This window comes from Poecilia reticulata, chromosome 23 (genome assembly GCF_904066995.2).
Source record: "Poecilia reticulata chromosome 23, P_reticulata-male-v2, whole genome shotgun sequence".
NCBI lineage: Eukaryota > Metazoa > Chordata > Actinopteri > Cyprinodontiformes > Poeciliidae > Poecilia > Poecilia reticulata.
In genome coordinates, this window is record NC_088852.1 from 12,012,881 (window position 1) to 12,034,828 (window position 21,948).

The window sequence follows — 21,948 nt, forward strand, 5'->3', positions numbered from 1 at the left end:
AAGTTGAACACAATATTGTTTTTGCAAAGTATGGAACATGCTGGGAAGAAAAAAAAACTTTACCAGGTTGCTTTAGATCATATTTGTCTGACAGATTGTCATTGTTGAAGATGAAATTACCCTAACACACCACAGTAAGTGTTAAGTCACAGTAAGTGTAAGTACTTAAGTCTTTGGAAAATGTTTTTACCGTTTTTATACTTTCAATTGAAAACTTTATTCAGCTGTATTTGATAAGTTTATGTTGTTCGGTTTATGATACTCAACCATCTTTTTATGAATTCAATTAGTTTACTCATTTACAAAAACATTTTTCAAAGTATACAAGCCTAGATTTGCTTAGTTTTATTAAAGATTTACAACATTGGTTGCTGTCTCTGGATATGAGCCCCATAGAGAAACGTTTCTCTATTCTCAGAGACTTACTCTCTTGTCTCTCTATGTATTATTTAGAATTATTGCTGTTTCTGACTTCACTTTGTTCATTTTTTTTGCACTAGGCACACCTTGCTTATGTCTGTTGATTTTATGTCTCCCTGTCCTCTCAATCTTGAGCTTGTCAAGACAGACGCCTGGTCTTTCTCAACTGGAGCTGCACGAAACATGCATGAAATTGCAATTGACCCGGTTTTCTTAACCGCCGTCCATTTTTCCCCATCATCTTTTTTGCATATTGGCTACTAAAATACGTATTAAATGTTTGCATAAAAAACAAACATTTGAAGTTTATTCATGTATTACTGGCAGACAAAATTGAAATGCTTGAAATATTATAACATACCAATATGGCATATAGGCATTCTCTTACAATTGCAAACATTTAAATAGCGATGACGACTGCAATTCGATGCAGAGCCTGGAATCCGTTTCTGCTCGAGGCTTCAACATATTAAAAAGAGTGGCTCCCATATTGTGGTCTTCAGACCAAGACTGGTCCTGGGAATTATTTTTTTTTTTCACAAAAAAAAAAAAAAAAAAAAAAAGTTTAAATTGGGACGACAACTTAAACGTGAAAAAAAAACAGAAAAACATTTACCAGTGCAAATAAGTAAAATGCATGCACTGGGTCTAATATGAGTATTTTCCTTTCTACGCAACATGCAGATGAACTTTAAGAGTTTAGTCCTCTACTTCCACCAATTGCATCCATTCACTCTGCCTACTGCTAATGCTAAATCAGTTACCATGTAAGTTCCCTTCCAAGTTGTCTGGTTGGTCTGGTGATGCAACATAAACCGTTTTGATTTTATATATATATATATATATATATATATATATATATATATATATATATACAGTGTGTATTCATTCATGCCACATCAACAATACATGCACTCTTTACCAGAAGACATATTACCCCGTCTGTGCTTGTGTGAGGAGAATTGTGATTGTCTGGGCATGACACCTGACCACCACTCATCAGTCCATCTGTTGTGGAGGCTTTCACAGGCTCAGACTGTGTCTTCTGTCAGATGGCAGATCTGATGCGGAGCTCGTACCCCGCAGCCTGAAAGCTCAAGTGTCTCCGAGTCGAGTCAATGAGGAATCATTGGAATGTCTCTTCCCCGTTTTCAAAGCCGTTATTATTTTTCAATTAAAAGCAGTATTAACAGGTGGTGCAAAGCAATGTATATTGCTCTACAGTGACTTTAAAAAAAAATAAAAATCAATTACATCATTTCTCAATGAATGCTCATCGTCCAGTCAAATTATATATTATTATTGCTAATAGGCATAGAAACCTGACTCTGCATGTTTAAGAGCCTAAGCAAATGTCGAGGCTTTAATGAACTGTGTGTATGCCAAATCAATACAGACGTGCATCAATAGGTAATTAGTGCTACAAACACTTTGGTACTTATGTAAAATAAAAGTGTCGCCATCTTTTTTTTTTTTTACAATTAGTTTCAGTATAACTATCCAAGGATAAGAGAGGTTACTTTTTGTACTTGTTTTCTTTAAGGTTTCAAATGTTTATCTTATTTTTCGCTGAGTTTAAGGCAACTATCATGTGGGTGAGGGCAGAGTCTTTGTTTTTGTTCTCCCACAGTTTTTGTTGCACAATTTTTCGGTATTTATTGGGATCGGTACTTCTTCTCTCTCTCTGCTAGGAGAATGCTCATCCCTCTGCCATTCGCTGCAACACAAAAATAATCCGCCTACCGTCACCATCCGGAACAGTTGGTGAGACAGCCTTTTCATGAAATTCATAGTAGAAAGCCGTTTACTTATGCTTCCGTCTTCGTCATGCCTTTCATAAGAAAGATGTATTTGGTGAATTCTACAAACAGATCTCAAAATAACCTTTAATAAAACATATCGGCATAAAGGAAACGGGGATGACGCTGAAAGAGAAATTGAACCAGGTTTTTATTTTTTGTACAATACTATAAAAGATTGCTGAAATGTTACAAAATGAATGTACAGCAAGAACAGCAAAGCCAGTATAAGTATCATACTGTTAACATATTAAATCACTTAGGAATTTATTTAATTATTGTGAGTAGTTGTTCTAGTTGAACTACCCTTTTGCAGATCACTTCGAATTGCCTATAGGGACTACATTATTAGTCAAAAATAGTGTTATCCACACTGGTGGCTTCCAGGGATTTGAAAATGGGAGGCGTATACATTGTTTAAATACCTTATTTCATAGTTTTTTTTCAAGTTTATCTAAATACCAGAAAGCACATGTGAGAATATGTCCAATCTAAAGCCCATTACTTACCCTTTAAGAACAGAGAATTCTGCTCTTTTACTTCAGATGGCAAGAACAAATATGTTCTTTCTGACAAAATCTGAAGTGCAGAAAGTTCTCGTATGTCCCTTGCACTGCATCATTTGGCTCTAAGTCACATTTTAAAACATTTTTAAGCAGACATTTGTATTATCTCCTGGAGAAACGCATCATAATTGAGCCCAGCTTGCCTGCTATGTAGGAACCCACGTCTGTATTCAAAATTCATGCCGAAACAATTTGATCACTTGAATCTGCGCAGTCCCCCGTGATGGGGTCTCTGGCCTTCTTGCTGTGTTATTCCATTACAGAGCAGCTCATGAAAAAAGCAACTTCCTCTCTGCTCATCACCAAAATAAGATTTCCATTGATTAACTGCCAACGTTGGAAGGGAGCATCAACAGATTTTACCTATGTCTCTCAGCATGTTGCCCCTGCTCCAAATGGGCAGGGCTCTGAGGAAGTCAGAAAATGGGACGCAAGATGAGAGAGACGTGCCTGGGAGAAGGCAGAAAGATGGAAGACGGGAGGCAACGGGGAGTGGAAAAAAGATGGGGCGTGAAGGGGTGGAAGGGCATAGGTGGTGAAAGAAAGATCTGCTGCATAATCACCCAATGTGTCTCCGTCTAGCATGGCAAAGACATCATTAAGGAATCCCGAGGTTGTCTGGGTTCATGGAGCAGCTGGGGCTTAGCTGCACTCCCTTTCCTCCTGCCACTCAATTTGTATAATTTACCTGTGTTCCAAGTCTCTTTTAAGAAGAGCCTGTTTGACCCCTCATGTGAAGGAGTCACAAAGTTACCTCTAAGTGAAATGGATGGCTGAGAGACTCCCTTCGAGAGTGTGCAGCCAGTCAATAGGCTGCTGATGGTGATCCTAGGAGATGGCTTCCTTGCTTAGGTATGCAGGAAGAGCAAGATAGGCTGGCGGAGACAGGGAACGAACCAAGAGAGGTGGTGATGGGAAGTAAATAAGAAGCTAAAGGGTGCCCATCCCTGATGGGATTTGTACAAGTGACCCCTGATTGAAGGAATACCCACTTCCTCGTCAAGTTTCTCTGCAAAAAGGAACACGCCTGAGTTGTTTATATGTTATACTTTGTCATGATGAGTCCTCACTGCATGGGACGGAGGGGGTGCATGGCACAGCAAGGGGAGAAGTGATTACCCCGCTGTGGAGCTGAGGGATGAGAGCCGAAGGGGTATTTTATTTTGTCAATTGGAGTGTGCAAATGGAAATGTCAGAGCGGCCGGGAAACTAATGAATCTGATAGGAGAGATGGCACCTCTCCCACCGAATGCCTGATCAATTGCCATTGTCTTTCCTGAGCACCGATGTTTTTCGTTGTTTATTTTTTGATTGTTTTCCCTGCCCGGTCCAGCTGCTTGTGGTTAGGTGTTTGATGGTGAACTTTGAGTTGGAGGAAATGAAAGAATCGACCAAAGAATGGGAATCGATGGGTTTTTATCTGTTACTCACAAATTAGGGCTTGAGAAAAAGGGATTTCGGATCAGAAAGAAAACGCAGCCTGCCGCACAAAAGTTTTTAAATGCAGCCATCGATCTCAGGGAGGGGGGGTTCCTTTTCCGGTTCACAAATTTGTTGCTCTCAAATTGTAACCACTAAAACTTCTTGCAACCTCAACACCTGACCTTCTAACCCTAGTCTTGAACAATATTGTTGAGCGCTTAAGTAAGTCAGTTGAGGCGAAATTGAAAAAAACCAAATCAGCCAATAAAATGGACTAGCTAAACCTAAATAATCCATAGGTGTTGCAGATTTACATTTGACATGAAGTATAAAATTATAAAAACAAAATTCTATGTTGGAATTGCAGCATTTGAAACCTTCTTATTTTTGCTGAGTAGCTATTTTGCATGTTTCATTGCTTTTATGATGTATCTTGTTGGTTCCACACAAGGTCATCAGAGTACTTCTGAAATTGCTGATCTACTTGGATTTTCATACACAACTGTCTGTCAAGCTTTGTACAGTGGTCTAATAGAAAGTATCCAGTGAGCAGATGTCATCAAAGTCAAAGAGGAATGGCCAGACTTGTTTGTCATCATACAAGGAAATCAGTAGATCAGGGGTCACCAACTCCAGTCCTCGAGGGCTACCGTCCTGCAACTTTTAGATGTGTCTCTGCTCAAACACACCTGGATCAAATAAACTGCTCATTTCCAGCCTATTGCAGAGAGGAATGAATGCTGGTGAGGAAATTCAGACATTTTGGAGCAGAGGTGAATCTAAAAGTTGCAGGATGGTAGCCCTTGAAGACTGGAGTTGGTGACCCCTGCAGTAGATCATATAACCACTCATATTGTTGTATATTGGTAGACAAAATACTAGAGGTGTGCCAATCGACCGGCCACCAAGTGTATGATCGGTGATTGCCGATCACGGTCTCTTGTTACCGATCACACAAACTGATCACCTGCATCTCATTTCGCAGCCTGCCTGTACAGCTGGTCTCCTCTTTCCTTCACACTGCGCAAACGCACAGCAACAAATCCTAAGCGATGTGGAACTATAACGCACTGAGTGAATGGGGAAGTTTGCATGTTGCGGCCGGAAAATTGAAGCACGTGGGGTGAAGCACATCAAAATGCATCAACATGACGAATCTAAAATGGCATAAAAACAATGACATACTTGACGGAGTTTGGCTACATCGAGGCTCACTGCAGTAAAAGATATACGGAGCGATCAGATAGCAGGTAAAGCAGCACACAGCTACACTCACTAGGATTAGCATGACGGACAGAAAGCTAAACAAATAACCTGGAAAATAAGTTAAGTCATCGAGCTGCGATGTAAGACGCTGGTTCTGCTCTCTCCTTTAAACCTCTGCTATGCGCTACAAGTAGTAATATTTCACAGACGGAGCGCCGCTTCTGCTCCACCTGGTAGTGACTCTCACACCGAACCTCTGCTTAAAGCTGCAACATCTTAAAATAAATAAATTTTACATAAAACATTCGCTGTCCTAACATGAGACAGATAATCTCTGAAAAAATAATCAATCTCCTCTACCTCCTCCCTGTTCTGCATGATTACTCCGCTCAGTCAGAAACAGCCACTCAGAACTAGCAGTAATCAGCTAGCCGCCATGCTATCAGGAAGTTTTCATTCAATAACTAAGGATTATTTATTGTAATGGATCCTGTATTTGCCTTTGAATGTAAAATTTTATACTTAAATTTTTTGGCAATGTTGAGAGGTTTTATTTTGACTCTTTGCATTATTTAACCTCTTCAGAGCCTTCATATGTTTTCAGTCTGTTGAAGATAGTATTACTGGTAGCAGTACAATTTGCACAATGCCTATTTTGTTTTTTTCTTGGAAAAAGTTATCAAAAACACGTTTTTGTCTAAATTAAGATGAATTCATGTTTCCTTTTTCCACATAATGCAACCGGTAGGGCTTATGATTAAAAAATAATAATTGTGATCGGTATAGGTGATCGGTCGTGATCGGCCCTCATGGGTGATCGGAATCAGAATCGGCAGGAAAAAACCTGATCGACATATCTCTTCAAAATATCAATGTACAGCACATAAAGCTTTAAAGCTGATTGGCTACAGCAGCACAATACTACAACATATGCCTCCTAAATTGGACAAAAACTTAGTTACTTGGTCAAAAGAGCTTTGATTTCTGACACTGTGGTCACAGTTTAACATAAACAACATAAAATCATGGATCCATCCTGGTTTGTATGAACAGTTTTGGGTGTTAATATGAATATATTAATAGTATGTGAGATTTTTTTTTATAGTACTAATCAAAAACATACTTAAACACCACAGCCTTCCATGAGTATTTTAGCAGATCATGTCCATCTTTTTATAACCACTGTGCACCATCCTCTGGTAGCTACTTTCAGCGCGATATGTCAATATCTCACAAAGCTTAAGTCCTCTGCCAATACTTTCTTGAACATAAGTTTCCTGTGCTACGATGGTCTCTATCCACAGAGCGTCTTTGAGAGCAGACAAGACTGGAGATTCACATCATGCATATGCAGCTGTCAAACCAGAGCTAACAAGGTTTATGAGAAAGTGCCCAGTGAGTGTATATTGTATGTTATTCCATGCACACAACCTGGAAGAAAACTTATCAGAAGCAATATGAAACCCCTCTGAAACTGTGAGGGGTTTCAGACTGAAGCCACATATTATTAGTGCAAGCTCCTGCTACTTCATGGATCATCCTTAAAAACAAACTTTTTTTAATTCTCTGACAGATGCAGGAGTTATAATTCCCTAATGGCAATAAAGAAAAACAACTTGTCTCACTTCAGTTAAGCAAGTAACTTGCATAACCTCTGAGCATTTTTGTGCATCAGTGAGAAAAAGTGGCAGACGTTCTTAGTTTAAATTTAGCCTGACAATGATTCAGTGTTTCAGGGCTTTGTGCTCGTTCAGTCACAATTTCTGCTTCCGTGATGAGAGGCTGCGAGCGCTGCACTGGATGAAAAGGAAGGAGGGAGGGGAAGAAAAAAAAAACCAAGGGAAAAAACTTCTTGCATTTGCACTATTCTGTTTTGACAAGCAGGCTAATTTCTGCCCAGGGTCATCAATATTTCTGACACTTCAGTGGCGGGAATAAATATAGAATGAATGTCCCTTTGTTGTGCCGCGAGGAGCCGCGTGTCTCAGAGCATCAACAGAAAGTCACTTGGAACTGTTTGTTAGCTCATTCACTCAGTTGTCGAGACTGTCACAATTCCCCACAGAGTCTGCCAGCTTTCAATATCGCGCATCATAAACAATATCCAATTTGGACGATTGAAGTTTGAAAATATGCTGCAGCGGTGGGGGGTGGAAGATGACAACAAATCAACTGGCTGCGTGAGGCACTGGTGCAAGCACTAGTCTGAGGTAGATTTCTTACAATATTTATTTTTACTTACTTTGAGGTTTTTCACTAGTTTGCATTGTGTGGTGCTATAATGTCTAGAAAAGGTGTTCATCGCTTTGGATGTTTTTCCCCTTTTGTTTCTTTTTGTAAAAGAAATTGCCGTCAAAATAATTTGGCAATTTGGAAAAGAGCCTACAAAATAAGCTTCTGCAGACAGTATAATAAGTAACGTTGAGATCATCTGTATACAGTTGATGCATTTCAAAGGTTGGGAACATGAAAGCACCTTTGTCTGGGGGCGTCTAGTCACTTGTTCAACAGTATTCCTGCTTCCACTGCAACATGAAGCTAGAAGAAGCCTCCAAACAAACAACCAAAACATAATTTTCACTGGTCCAAAAAAGCCTCACCAAATCCACTCAAAACCTCTGCCTCAACTTGGCTAAAACCAGCCTTACTCCATCTTTACTCATTCGTAGTCTTGTTATTCTCCTGAACTCCACTCTTTCATTCAAATCCCACATCAAACAAATAACCCGGACTTCATCCTTCCATCTCAAAAACTTCTCCACAGCTGAAACCCTGATCCCCATGCCCTTGTCATATTCAGAATTGACTACAGAAATAGCATTTTATGCAGTACACCATCTAAAACTCCCAACAACTATAATACATCTAAAAGTTCCTGCCCGCCTCCTCACGCACTCAGCGCATCCATTTCAAGATCCTCCTCATCACACTCAAAGCCTTCCATAACTTGGTCACTTCATACCAAACTACCACCACCGCACTGCCCCTCCGATTCTAACCCTACATATTGCTCCATGCCTTCTCAGCTCTCCCCACCTTCAGGGCAGAACTGAAAACCAACTTGTTAAAAATAGTTTTATAAATCTTCCCTTGCGTTTGTGTCTTGTTGCATTGTTTGACTTTAACTTGTTGAACTACTGTTAAGTGCAAAGTCTCCCCCAGAAAACTCGCTAAACCCGGTGGTTGGGTGCTAGTGTAAACATTCATCCAGCGTCCTATTGAGTTTTTGAGTTAAAGCAAATGTTTAAAGTTGACAGGAAATTTGAAAGTATCACTTAATAAGCATGTGTTATTGAAAGATTGGAAGATTTACATCTGAACACCTACTAAATCTGGTGGCCCGCCAGGTTTTTAATACACTGGGGGAAACCATGAAGTGTCTCTACCTAGAAAAGCCCAATACGCATGATAGAGATGTATCCACAAAAGCTCACTACTGTGATTGCAGTTGAAGTTGCATCTTTATAATAAATCATCCATTAATTCACTGCATATACTTTTTTTTTTTTATTTGACAGATAATATTCCATATAAATGTTTTCGGTTTTTTTAGGCCATTTTTGCAACTTATTGTCAAAAAGCCTGTTTACTTTGACACATTTATAAAACATGCAAGAGGGACTATTATGTAGTGTAATTATTATACCTCACCAGGAAGAAAGGTCCTCTAAAGCCCACATTAATGTGGTTTTGCTGCAGTTACATCAGAGTATCTTCATCCACCTCCTCACTTCTTTGGTCTTAACTCCTCTTTGTTCTAAGATTGACAGTTCTCCTTTGATTGAATCCCTCTCATTACCGTTCTTCCTTCTTTTGATTTTGATCCAGCTCAATAACTGCTTTGTGAGTTTTTCCCATCTTGCTTATCCGTCGGTGGGGATGTGGAATAATGGCATTTGCCTGACGGGGATAGAACCAGGAGCCAGAACCCCCATAAAAGAGCAGTAAAGACAGAATTTTGCGGTCTTTAATTCGAGAAGCAAAGCGAGCCCTTTTTTCCCCCACTAATCTTTGTTGTTGTTCTTGTTTTTAGTGAGTTTTCTCTGATTTGTAAAAGACCACTTTGTTCTACAACTGACCCTTCTCCTTTGATCTAATCTATCTCATTAACTTTTTCCCCTTTTTCATTGGATATGCTCCAAAAAGCATGTTTTACGTGCTTTTTATCCACCTTGCCTTGCACCAGGCCCCAATAAAACACAAATAAAGACATCGGGTAGCATCCCTGTCTTTAGTTTGAGAGAACAGTGATGAAGTGGAAGATTTCAGAGATCAATGCTTTCTTTGGAAAGCCTAGAAAGAAGGTTAAGCAGCAAATCCATGCACGGCTGGTCACATCTCTTTGAAGTTGAGGTTTTTCTTTATTGTTTGTAAGAAGTAAGCTCTGGATAGATGAACCACCTCGGCCACGAAGATCTTTTAAATGCCACATCAATGAGGTTTTACTAGGGTTACATCAGAGCATCTTCATCTCTTTGTTCTATGAGTGACCCTTTGTCTTTTAAGGAATCTCACTTATTACATTTGCACATTTCTGAATTAGATCTCCTTCAGAATCCATCTCTTGCTCTTTACCTCTTTGGTTATAATTTAACAGAGATTCCTCTGACCCCAATAAAGCACCAATGAAGAAGAACTTCCCTGTCTTTGAACCAAGACTTAGTGTGGCCCCTTACCCACTACTCTTTAAGTGTTCTTTTTTAGTGAATTCTTTAAAGTTACCTTGTTAAAAAAATTATTGAGAAGAACAAGTATTTTGATTTCCAGTTGGTTTTGCTGCTGTTGAATCACAATGATTGTCTCCCAACTTCTGAGGGCTTCACCCCTGTTTGTTCTAGGAGTGACCCTTCTCCTTTGACTGATTCCTTCTCATTATCTATCCTTCTTTGTGTATTTGATATGATTTAACTACATGTTTTATTTCTTGATGGGTAACAGACTCAGTCACCGGAGCCCTAACCAAACACCAAAAGAAAACACAAATTTCCTGTCAACAAATTGAAATCTAGAGAGCATCCTTTCCCACTAATGGCTTGCAAAGAATTCAGAGTGTGTTCCAGATCCTTCGTTATCTTTTGGATTCTTTTGGGCACTCTTCAGAAGCCGTCTCATTTTAAGGCTTTGAAAAGGGGCCAACACATGCCGCAAATCCTCTCATAGCTAGTCACATATTTTAGGCCATTTTTTCTCTCTCCCTAAACCATTGTGCTTTCCAGATTGAGCAACAAAACTGAGTTCTCACAAAATGGAGTGCCTTTCAATTTCAGAAGAGATCGATGCGTTAACATGGCTTCTAGAAAGAATGATTTCGTACTGGGACAAGATGTGATGGCCTTGCAAAACTGGCTGCTAATTCCCAGATTAACATAAAACAATTTAATAGGTCACTCGCTTTCTTATTATTTCATAGATGAACAGCTTTCAGTCACTGGAAACATCACGCGGGGTGCATACATTATGGCAAAAAGTAGGACTGTTATTATCCCGCTCCTCGAACAATCTAGACGGATAATTGATGTAAAACACAATTATCACCAATGCGAAGCGGTCATCCGGCTTTGCTGTGAGCTAATCCAAACTGGTGGATTTGTCTTATCTGCAGATGAGAGCAAATATGCTGGAGAGCAGAGGAAAAACAGCAAATATCATCAGTGACAAAGGAGAGGAAGAGTAAAGGGGATTCATCAAAGCGATAATGAAGATCAAACGCGCAGCCTTGGTGATTGTTGTTCCAGTTTCCAGGGAAGCGTGTAATGAACTGAAGGAATATGGTTGTTTTTGTATAACATTACGACGGGGCCCCGTGCGCCGCTCCGCAGTGTATGGAATCACACAGAGCTGCCATCCGCCACGTACCAGGGGGTTGGTGAGGATGATTGATGGTAGACGGCAGCAGTTTGTGTATTCATTTTGGGAGCAAGTTAAGAAACCGCTGGTGTAAACAACCCTGGCAGGCAGCAGGCAGTCGTGCTGTCTTTCCCTTCCTCTTGCTTCATCAGCATTAAGACTCGAACGCAGGACTAAACTGATGAGTATCGGGCATAAATCTGCTTGCTGTGCTCTCGCGTTGTACAAGAATGAAGAGTAATTTGAAACATGCATGGCTTGCTGCTGGCATAGACACCGAAGGTGTTCCACAGCTCAGTGGTTGCTATGAGGCTTAGACCTCAAGCACACGTAATAAGGCACCATTTCACCTTTTCTTTTCTTTTTTTATTCAATCAAGTTACAACTACAAACCTTGATTGGTTTGGAGGTAGTATAAGTGACAGACATCAAGAAAGTTGTGTGCAACATCATGAAAATTTTTTTCTCGTTAATGAAACCTTGAGGACCAAACGACAAGTTTGGACATTTCATGGACTAGAGATGTGAATGATTTTAAAGTCTCTTGTCCACACAGATCTCTACTTGCTATAGTCCAATTGCTCATTTTTGTTCATACATTTAAGGCTTAGATTTTTTAAAATTAGTTATCATTGCTAACAAACAATTTGTACGATTAAGTTTGTTTTAAAAATACAGACAATATGCACATTTGTCTGGGGTATGAATAAAAGATGAGAAAAACTAAAACCAAGTCAATATTTTGATTAATTCACTTAAAAGTATGAATAATTGACCTTTGCTTGCTTTTCCTTTCATTTATATGTACCTTTGTTAAAAACAGAACCACAACTTATTTTCCTTCTTGAAGAAAAAGATGAGACGCTGTATGAGATAATCAAGAAATGCAATTATCCATGGCAAGAATTTTAACGTCCACAAGGACAAAACTGGAAAAGTACAAAAAAAAATGATTTAAATAGAATGTGGGGGGAAAAAGATGTTAATTAAAGAGCTTTCACTGACTTAGTGAAACCTACAGGGGTGGGTTTAGCTTCCTACCACACACTTTTCATTAAATCACAATAAAGCCCAAGGGGGACTTCAGTACTGATAGCAAATTACAGAATAGTTTGACTGCCTCAAAAAGGTTTCGTCCCGTAGACTATAGCACTTCTGCAACAAGGATTTTTGCATAAAGAAATCAATCGTAGAGCTCTGAGAGAATACAGATGGCTGACCCAAAGTTTGGTATTGATCATTTAAACCTCTGTCATGTTTCTGTATGAAAAGACACAACTGTAAGAAAATAGCATGACAGCAAACATGGGCTACTTTCAGTCTTTGCCATGTCTTGGATCGGCAAATAAATTGGAAGTTAAACGTGCACCACGTGTTGATCCCTGGCTTGGAAAAAAAAACCTTTAAATACCCTAAAAGAATTTTAGTTCATGCTTAAAAATATACAGATTACACAGAATTTAAACGTGTAACAGATATATTTGCTTAAAAAAATGAAGTAGTTTTAAATATGAAATCCTGTCCTTGGCACTTGCTTTTGTAAATCAAATTTGGAGATTTTCTCTCATTTTTGGTCGTGTTAGTATATTTAAAAAATTAAAAAAAACATGTTATTGTAATGTTTGTTTTCATTCTGGGTTTAATTTTAAATTTGCTTTTTAAACTAAATTGTGACCAACAATTTATTTTTCTGACTTGAATGTGAAACTACTGCAAATTACTTCAGGAAAAAATGTGATTGTGGAAAAGTTCCACATTTTCTTTGTCACTCATTTCAGCAAATTAACCTTGTATATAGATTCATTACATATAGTGACATATTTTAAATGTTAATGTTTTTAAAATGTTGTATTTTTGTTTTACTTGTGATTCTTTAATAGAAGTTTTAAGGGGCACCAAGTGGTCATGGACATACTGTAGCTGTGAACACACAAGAAGACTTTAGTTGTTGTTGATCAATATAAAAATGAATCAACCTTCAAAAAAGTTAGAGATTTTGGTAAAACCAAGTGCTTTGCAGATTACTCATTCTTTCTCTTTAACTGAATTCTGAATTTATCTCTTATTTTTTTCTTTTTTTCTGTTTGTTGTTGCCAGCAGGAATTGACACGTCACTTATTAATCAACAGAAGCCGAAAATCAGAAAGGCGGCCGTTTAGAAACAAAGCTGTTCTTCTGTTCTTTTTCTTCTTTTTTTCCCCTAAACCACCTCTCGGTCTAATCGAAGTTTTATTTTCTTGTCATGTCTTTCATTTCGACTTGTTTTTGTGATCAAAATTTTTCTCTTTTTTTTTTCCTGTTTGAAAATCTACCATTTGAAATTTTTCAACTGCCGAGAAGAGAGATGTTATAATACAGGGGTTGAATTAGGATGTCTATTAGAAACTGAATTGTAGGTGGCAAAAATTTTAGTTTTCTGAAACCATTTCATTTTACTAAATAGAATGGCATATTGCTGCAATAGCAGTAATTAAAATTCAAATTTAGTCTCTTGACATGCAAAACTGGTAGACATACATGTGCTTTATATTTCTACCAGCTTTCTACATCAACAGATTGAATTTGTGGCCATTGTAATTTTCAAAGTGGATCAATCTCAACCAGATTAGATGGAGAATTTCATTCTTTTCAATTGGATTTAATTCTGGACTTTGACTGGGTCACTCTGACACATGACCTAAATCATTCTTACTGCTCTTTGCTTAGCTCTGTCCAGCTTCCTATTCACTCTAAGCAGTTCCTCCACAGCCTGATGCTGCCACCACCAAATGTTACTATTAGAATGAAACAAAGTTTTAGATGTAGGCTAGAATGTTCAATTTTGGTATCAATTTAATTTTGGTATCATCAATTTGATGTATCTACTTCTTCATGTTTTCTTGTCGTTTGATCTGACTTTCTTTCAACATTTGCTTTCTTCTTGCCACTCGCCCAAAATGCCAGATCTCTCTCTCACTCACACACACACACACACACACACACACAAGCAAACACACACACGCACACGAGGTTAAAGCGTCACGAGCCCCCATCATTTTCATTTCCCACCTTCAAACGCTACCCTGGTTAGATGATAAATTGTGACATTTGCTGTGATTGCTCCATCTATTTGGCCAGTGTATAATTACCAGAGAGTTAATTGGCTTTTCTACATGCTTTTGCAAATAGCGGTTCAGAAGGTATTCATTACCCAAATTACAAATTCATAGAAACCGGCTCGCTTTACTTCAAAGATGCGCCATAACCAGCATGAAAAACTATTAAGCTACTCTTGTTCAGACCTTCTATCTGCCTAATGGAGAGCAACATCTACAGGAGGGCTTTTTTTTTTTTTTTGCAGGTGGATCTGAGTGAAATATTACGAAAACATGCCTGTGGTGAAAAAAACTACTCTTACACTGGGGCCATCACTGTAGGTGGCTCTTCCACCATTTAGCAACAGGACTTTAATGTTTGCTACTGATTAATGAGGGCTACCGTGAATATTGATGGCCTCTGTAGTGCTAATGAATCTAATAGGAGTGACGGCACATCTGCACCACGAGGCATCACATTTTATTTTTTTGCGAAGCTCACCTCAGACAAATAAAAGGACGCTCCTTCTGGCCTTTGCGCGTTCGCTTCTTTTCGATAAATGTCGTCCGTTCCCCTCCCACACCGGCTTCTCGATCCATCACTAAAATGACCGCATGCATGTGAATATCTCATTAGCTCCCGCATCGATCCGACCCAGCCGCAAACGGCGCGTCTGCTGCTTCATAGAGGAAACTGTAGTGAGACAAAAGGGGAGCGGTGATCAATCAGCAACCCAGGAAACCAATCATCTGTTTGGGGCGAAAAGGCTCTTCCAATTAGTGGGGAAGCTCTCTGTGGAGGCGGAAGATTCCAGTTCAGTCTGGGTCGGTTTTTATAAAACAAGCTTAGCCACACCTGCTATTACATATAAGTGAAAATTAATCAAGGAAAATAAAATGAACAAACCTCACATCATGAAAGCATTTCTTTCATGATCACTTTAGATTGGTTTATCACCACCTGATTATACGACACTAGCTAATCAGCAGGAGTCAGAAGAAAGAGAGAAATTGCAATTCAGTAAGACTTCACATTTATTTAATTTTCTTTGACGCATAGATGTAGATGTAGGTGACTAGAGACAGAGCAGACGTAGACGAAGGTGTTATCACCTACAATATGTAGAGGAAGTTTTCAAGCGCTTGTTTTGAAGAACATTTGACCTATTCTGGTTTCTCTTGCGTTCAGAAATCAGATTTGCTACGTGTCCAAAGATAAACACATTGGGTTGACTTGAGCTTCCAAACTGTGACGTGAACTGGTTGGTTTTTTTTTTCCATATGTGTAGATCCTGCTGAGAACGAGTCCAGGATGTTCGGTGCCTCCTTTCCGTCGACCTCTGGACAGACTTCTCCTCGACCTTTTGAATTGACAAGCAGGTACAGACAACGGTGCTTTGTAAACTTTGATAAACACAGACAATAAGACAATTCTAATGAAAAATAAAAATAAAACTTAGAATAAATTGTTACTATTAGGTTCTTTCATTATTCACTGAAAGAAAATCATCTGGATTTCCAAAGTGAAATAATGTTCAAATGTTCTGAGCAGTTAAATCTTACCAGCAGCAGATAACTCTCTTGGTATCTTCTTTTAGTAGAGAGTCAGGTTTGTTGTTTTGAGATGCAAAAACTGATGGTTTCAAAGTGCATTCTGTTTGTTAGTATATCCACAATTTTAAAAAAACACATCAATGTTTCTGCAATTGTTTTAAGAAAATATTATTATTCCTACCCACAATAAAAGTAGGAGGCTGTCCGCCACCAATAATCTTCCAATGTGAAACAGACTGAGTGCACTGTTGTTTGTTAGATGTGAGTATAAAATTCAAATTCAACAATATTTACATATTTAGACTTTTATGCTACTTTACTATAATGTTTATTCACTTGATTAAAAGTCCTATAATTAACTTTTTTTTTTAGAAATGTGCAAGTTACGGCTTAATTTATTCTTAAATTGGAGAGATTCCGTTTGCACGTTCTGGCGTTGTGGTTTAGCAGTAATTGCGATGCAGGAACAGGAAATAAAAGCACATCAATTTCAGCAGGCACATGCTGGGAGTGATGGTTGTAGGAAAAGGCAGACAGGAAGAGGTCTGACAGAATATGTGAGCGCAAGGAAACAGACAAATTGCTTTTGACTGCTCGCTCTTTGACGAGTCGAACTAAATCTGCCACAACATTTCGACTCTTACTTTCCCCGAAAACACGCGGGAAGGGGCGTGTTTGGAATTACAATATTCTTCCTCAAAAAATGCAGGTGTGTGGGTGTGCAAATACTCATCAACTTCCCTGTAAACACTTAGCAAATGCTCATCCTCTAAACATTTTTATGACAAATATGACACCAAGGTCAATTTCTTTTTATTCCATTAGGAAAGGCACTGGTGCTTTGCCCATGCTATCTAAATCATCAAATTGTTTTTTTTTTTCCAATACCTGTTTATTTAAAGGTTTCTTGGAAGCAAATCTTGGCATTGTATATAGGGTTAGCAGCAGGGATTGTAAATGCATGTTGACATTTTCACTTTTCAGGGGAACGCAGCTGCCTGTAGGTATACTGGCTGGCCTACGTGCAAGTTTGTAACTGTAATAGGCTGATAATTCAAACATATAAAAGTGCCAGCAGCAAATAGAACATTTCTGCTGCCAACACGGAGCCATAAGTTTTATTATGTCTTAGCTTAGATAGAAGGAAAATTGGGTATTTCTTTGCAGGAAAGGAAAAAAGAGGGAGAGAGAGAACAGAAATAACAATTTAACTGTTGTCGATATAAATCTAGACAAACCAGAGCCACTGGAGAGCCATTGAAATTCATTATTTAAGCAGTGCCGTCCCGCAGTGCATACCTTTACAAGAAATTAGTCGTCGTAGTAAAGTATATTTATGCTGAGAATTGCAAAAGTGCAAACATTTTTACATTTTGCCCCAGTATCATGTTGCTGTTTGTTCACAAGTGTTTTTCACTTTTATGCTTTTAGCTTTTTTTCACTCAGTCACACAGATCAGTTAGAATTCAGCCTTTACCTCTAGTATAAGTGATTTGAAAACAACAGCTTTAGAATACTTTCTAAAATTTGCTACATTTCAATCAGTTTTTAAAATCTACTTTACTAAAACATGACATAATTTTGGTTCTCTGATATGTCCTCCAATGCTAAAAGAAAGCACAAAACATGAAAATTAGTTGGTAATGAAGGTAAAAAAAATAAAATAAAAAAATAAATAGTAACTTTACATCAGAATGGATTCTAATAAGGTGACATCTAAATCTTTGTCAATTATCACAGCTAAGATAACTAAGAAGCTCAGATTATCGGCAAATGTGACATTAAATTTAGCGCTGTTGCTAAGCTAGCTAAACTAGCTAAAGATGTTTACAACCTGAAATGAAATTCTTGCTCTAGCAAATGCCTTTAACCACAAATCTCATATTTTATAATCAAGATGTAACAATATCTTACAGTATTAAAGAACACATCAACATTATCTCTCTTATAGAGCGTGCTAATCAGTTGCTGTTTTTGCATGAGCTCGTCTGGTGACGTAGCCTGAAGGTAGCATATGAAAACGTGAGTTTTTGAGCATGTGTTGTGTCTTCATATGAGACTCAACCAGACTTGAAGGATGAGAGGAAGTAGCTTTTGAGTTGTGCCCCATTGTGTGATGAAGTCGGCTAATAATGATCTCATAAGGCTAACTGTGAGAATCATTAGATTTAAATACTTTTTCGGTCATCATTTTGAATACTGAGTAGAAAAAATATTATTACAGAGGGACCAACATCAACAAAGGCCTCTGAGCTTAATAGCAAAAAACCCAACATTTTGAACATCTTTACTACTTGTGGAGTGACGGACAACAATGACAAAGCACTATGACTAATTTAGTTTGATCAAGGCTAAACTAAATAAGTCTACATAAACAGTTTCTTAGTCTGTTTCTATTTAATCAAAAATATTTAGTTTGAATTGGTTAACAAAGTAAAATTTTACATTTTCTCAAGATTTGCCCAATTTGTAACATTACATTAATGACTGACGCACTTGATTAAATTTAAATAATTTAATATTTACTTCCTTCTTAAACTAATTAGTAGCGTGAACAACAAAGGCAGAAGTTTACTTTTGATAACATGTAAAACATGGCAGCGTTATGTTTTTCCAGGGCAAAAGCAGAAGTGAAAATGAGATGTCATGAAATGAATAAAGTGAAAAATGCAAGAAGATAGAATTGAATCGAATCTATATGGTGGTCATTGAAGTTTAACATAAATGAATCTACCCTAAACCCGTGCCTCTTTTTTCTGTGAACTTCACCATGAAATCTCAGTCTGCCTCGCAACGACCCTTGCAAAATTAAAATTAATTCACCACCAGTAGGAGCAGGAACATTCGTCTCTAAAGCCTCAGAGTGAGCTCCGATATCTGCCTCTCAGCAGATGGCTTCTTTTAAACAGAATCAGGTGGGTTAAATATTTGAAGATTCAGTGAGAAACATAATTTTTCCTTCCTCGGAGCGGATTAAATCATAACAGTTCCGCGGTCCTTTTCAGGCAGGGATTTAACTTTAATCCCCAAAGGTATTTTTTTCTTCTTCTTCTTCTTCTACTTCTTCGGCTAATATAAGATGGTGTGAATGCAAGAATTCAAACAAAAGAAGCCAACCTATCTGTCAAAGTAAAATGGCTGTCAGTGGAGGAGGAGTATAAACAGCTGCAGGCGGCAGTGAGAGAAAACAAAGAGATCACGGAAATATGTGCGAATGGGACAGACAGCGAGGGAGATGAGAAACGAGATAACGCTCGGCTTATTCAGTCATGTATGTAATCAAATCACCAGTTGTGAAGAAAATAATAATAATAATAAAAGGAAAAATATGGCAAGTGTGCGCGAGCTCCTTTAATCACAACAAGCATGTGGGCTGATGAAGTCATTTCGTGGCCTTGCTGGCTGTCATGTTGTGTTCCTCTGAGCGTGCAGTGAGAGGCTCTGAAGCTGCAACACTTCTGTAGTTTTAGTTGTTGAGATGATTTAATGTAGTTTTTGATTTTTTTTTTTCTCTCGAGTTTCTGCGACACAAAAATGAGCAATTTTGAATGTTCCCTAAGAGCCTGTTTGTACCCGTCTGCCGTTCATCACATTCGTCACGTAATAAAAATTTCAAAGTATTTGTCACACATCAGTGAGTGAATCATTGCGTAAAGTGTATTTGCAACATGGTTTTTAACATGTTGCAAATACAGAAAGTGTGCCAGTGATTTACATGCAGCCCGCTGAATCAATACTTCACTCCCTTGCTGACATAATGTTTCAGCATTGAACTATATTTAGTATATTTGATCAACTTTCACCAATGTCCCTGCAAAACAGGGACATTTCTGACTAAATCCACATGGCTTGTTTTAAGCTTGAAATCAGACAACTTTTGAATTTCTTTCAATACTTTGTCATTTCTTCCAAGACATCCAGTTTCTGGAGCGCACTCCGACTCTGAGACCTGAGCAGTGGTTCTCTGCAGCTCCTCTAGAGTTACCAATGTTCTTCTCTTAACTGTTTCTCTAATAAATGCTCTGCCCCTGTTGAGATGAATAACCATGTCTTGGAAAGTTAATAACTGTCAGATGATTTTGGAAACAAATGAATACCCTCATGTTCAATTAACTAGAATATGTTCCAATGACGAATGCTTGTTAGATTAATGTACCTTTTGAGAATAAAAATTGTTTAAGCAGACATGCTTTTTATTCATATATTCACTTTTCTGAATCTAAATGTTTTCTTAATTGAGAAAGAATGTGAAATGTTGTCATTGGCTTTAAGTGGAAAATCATCATAATTAACATACATAAATGCTTAAAATCATCAGTATTTGTGTAACATATGTGGATAAAGTGTTTCACTTGAGTCGCTAAAATATATTAACTCAATAATCCATTTGACTGGGTGTGTTTTGTTTCTCTTTGACTTCCTTCACTTTTGCATTACTTTAGTTTTTGCCCCTTGAAAACCTGATCATATTCATGGAAGTTTTGGTCTCAGCCGTATTACACTCTGTGCATATGGTTTTGTACATCTGTTTGCAGAACAGTCGGATTGACTGACCTGAGCGTTACCTGAGAACCACAGTATGTCATATTTTAACTCCCTTTGTCTTTGACAGATGGCTTGGCTCTAAAAGCCTTGAGTCCGCGGTGCTGAAGGCTGGACTGATGTATGAGTGTTAGGTCCTGTTTGATAAATCCACAGTGTCACTCTGCCTCTGACAGCCATTCATCATGCTTTGCTTTCTCATGTGAAATGTTCTGTGTGCTGGATAATTCAGCGAGACAAATAAAAAGTGAGTCCTAAAGCTCAGGCTTTGCTCATTCCAATTCTGTCAACAGGACACGGTGTCCCTTTCTAAACGTGAACAATGGTTGTTGCTGTAGCACAGTGTCTATATTCAGACCAGCTAGAAGGACGGACATGTACTTAATGAGGCAACTAATGAGTTCTGGTCCTCTGTTGCAGTGTTTTCAGTTTCCTGTGAAGGTTATAGTATGACCATCCAGCTCAAGTCCTTGGACCTGTAGTTTCTGGTTGTTGGTCGTTATCAATATACGCTCACGGGCACACACACAAAAATAACACCTAGCTGAGTTCTCAGAAGGAGTGGTCAATTAAAGCAATCATTTTAGTTAAAATGTGAGCTTGTAATAGATATATATGTGTTTGCAAGTCTAAAATAGGCACAAAAAAATATATATGGTGGCACCACAAACTCGGCAAACCCTGTTATAAGCAGTTCCCTGAACTTACAACAGTTAATCAACACAGTAACAGAAGTTACAAGACAAAACAGGCGTCTGGGGGTCAAGATGAGGGTCTTGCTGCAATCCCCTCATCCATGAACATGAGTGGTTTGGACCCTCAGTGACAAATTTTATTTTGTCACAAAAATCTAGTCTTATGAGCAGATGTCTGTGATGAGCACTAGCTGAACCTAGTTGACAGCGACAGAGGACGAAATGTTCTGCTGCCAATAGAGTTGAAAGCCTCGACAGGACTTCAAAGTAATTGGAGATTCATACAGTGTGGCTTTGTGACATACATTGTGAGGTCATCTGCAATTGTTACCCAATCCCATTTTTAGTAAGGCACAATGTCAGCTTAGCACAGTTGTTCTCCCTCTGGGTGATTTTGCTTGGATGAAACTTCCAAGTGTGTGTCCGTTGCAGAGCCGGTGGCCATCCCTACAACCCCATATGCTGTACAGCTGAAGGAAACAAGCAATTAGCCTATCAAACTCCACCTTCAAGTTCTGTTATTGCTTCCCAGGATGTCAAAGAGCCACCTTCTTGGTCTACTGACCTTCACTGTCTGTTTTAACTGTTGGGCGTTAAAGAAGCCGCGTTTAACACCCTTGCCCTACTCATGATGTCATTACTAACGCCCTCTAATGTCTGTTTTAAATTAGCTACTCCCATCCATTTCATGTACCTCCTTTATCTTTACAAGTTCACTAGAAGGATGGTATCTACAGATTACGAGGGCTGACCACTTTCTTGCAAGTCAGAAAATTGACATAGCCATGGCTTATTTTCATATTTTCTTCCGCATGCTAAGCTG

The 21,948-nt window shown here is 38.4% G+C and overlaps 1 long non-coding RNA gene across 3 annotated transcripts in view; it reads left to right on the top strand.

Annotated features, from left to right (window-relative positions):
- The window catches only part of LOC103459477 (uncharacterized), a 190,910-nt gene extending 168,970 nt beyond the window's left edge, over window positions 1–21,940 (top strand). For all 3 annotated transcript variants that reach the window (XR_014086034.1, XR_014086036.1, XR_014086035.1), the window contains one exon: window positions 15,624–21,940. This is a non-coding gene — a long non-coding RNA (uncharacterized LOC103459477). The remainder of the gene's footprint in view (window positions 1–15,623) is intronic.
- The last annotated feature ends 8 nt before the right edge of the window (window positions 21,941–21,948 follow it).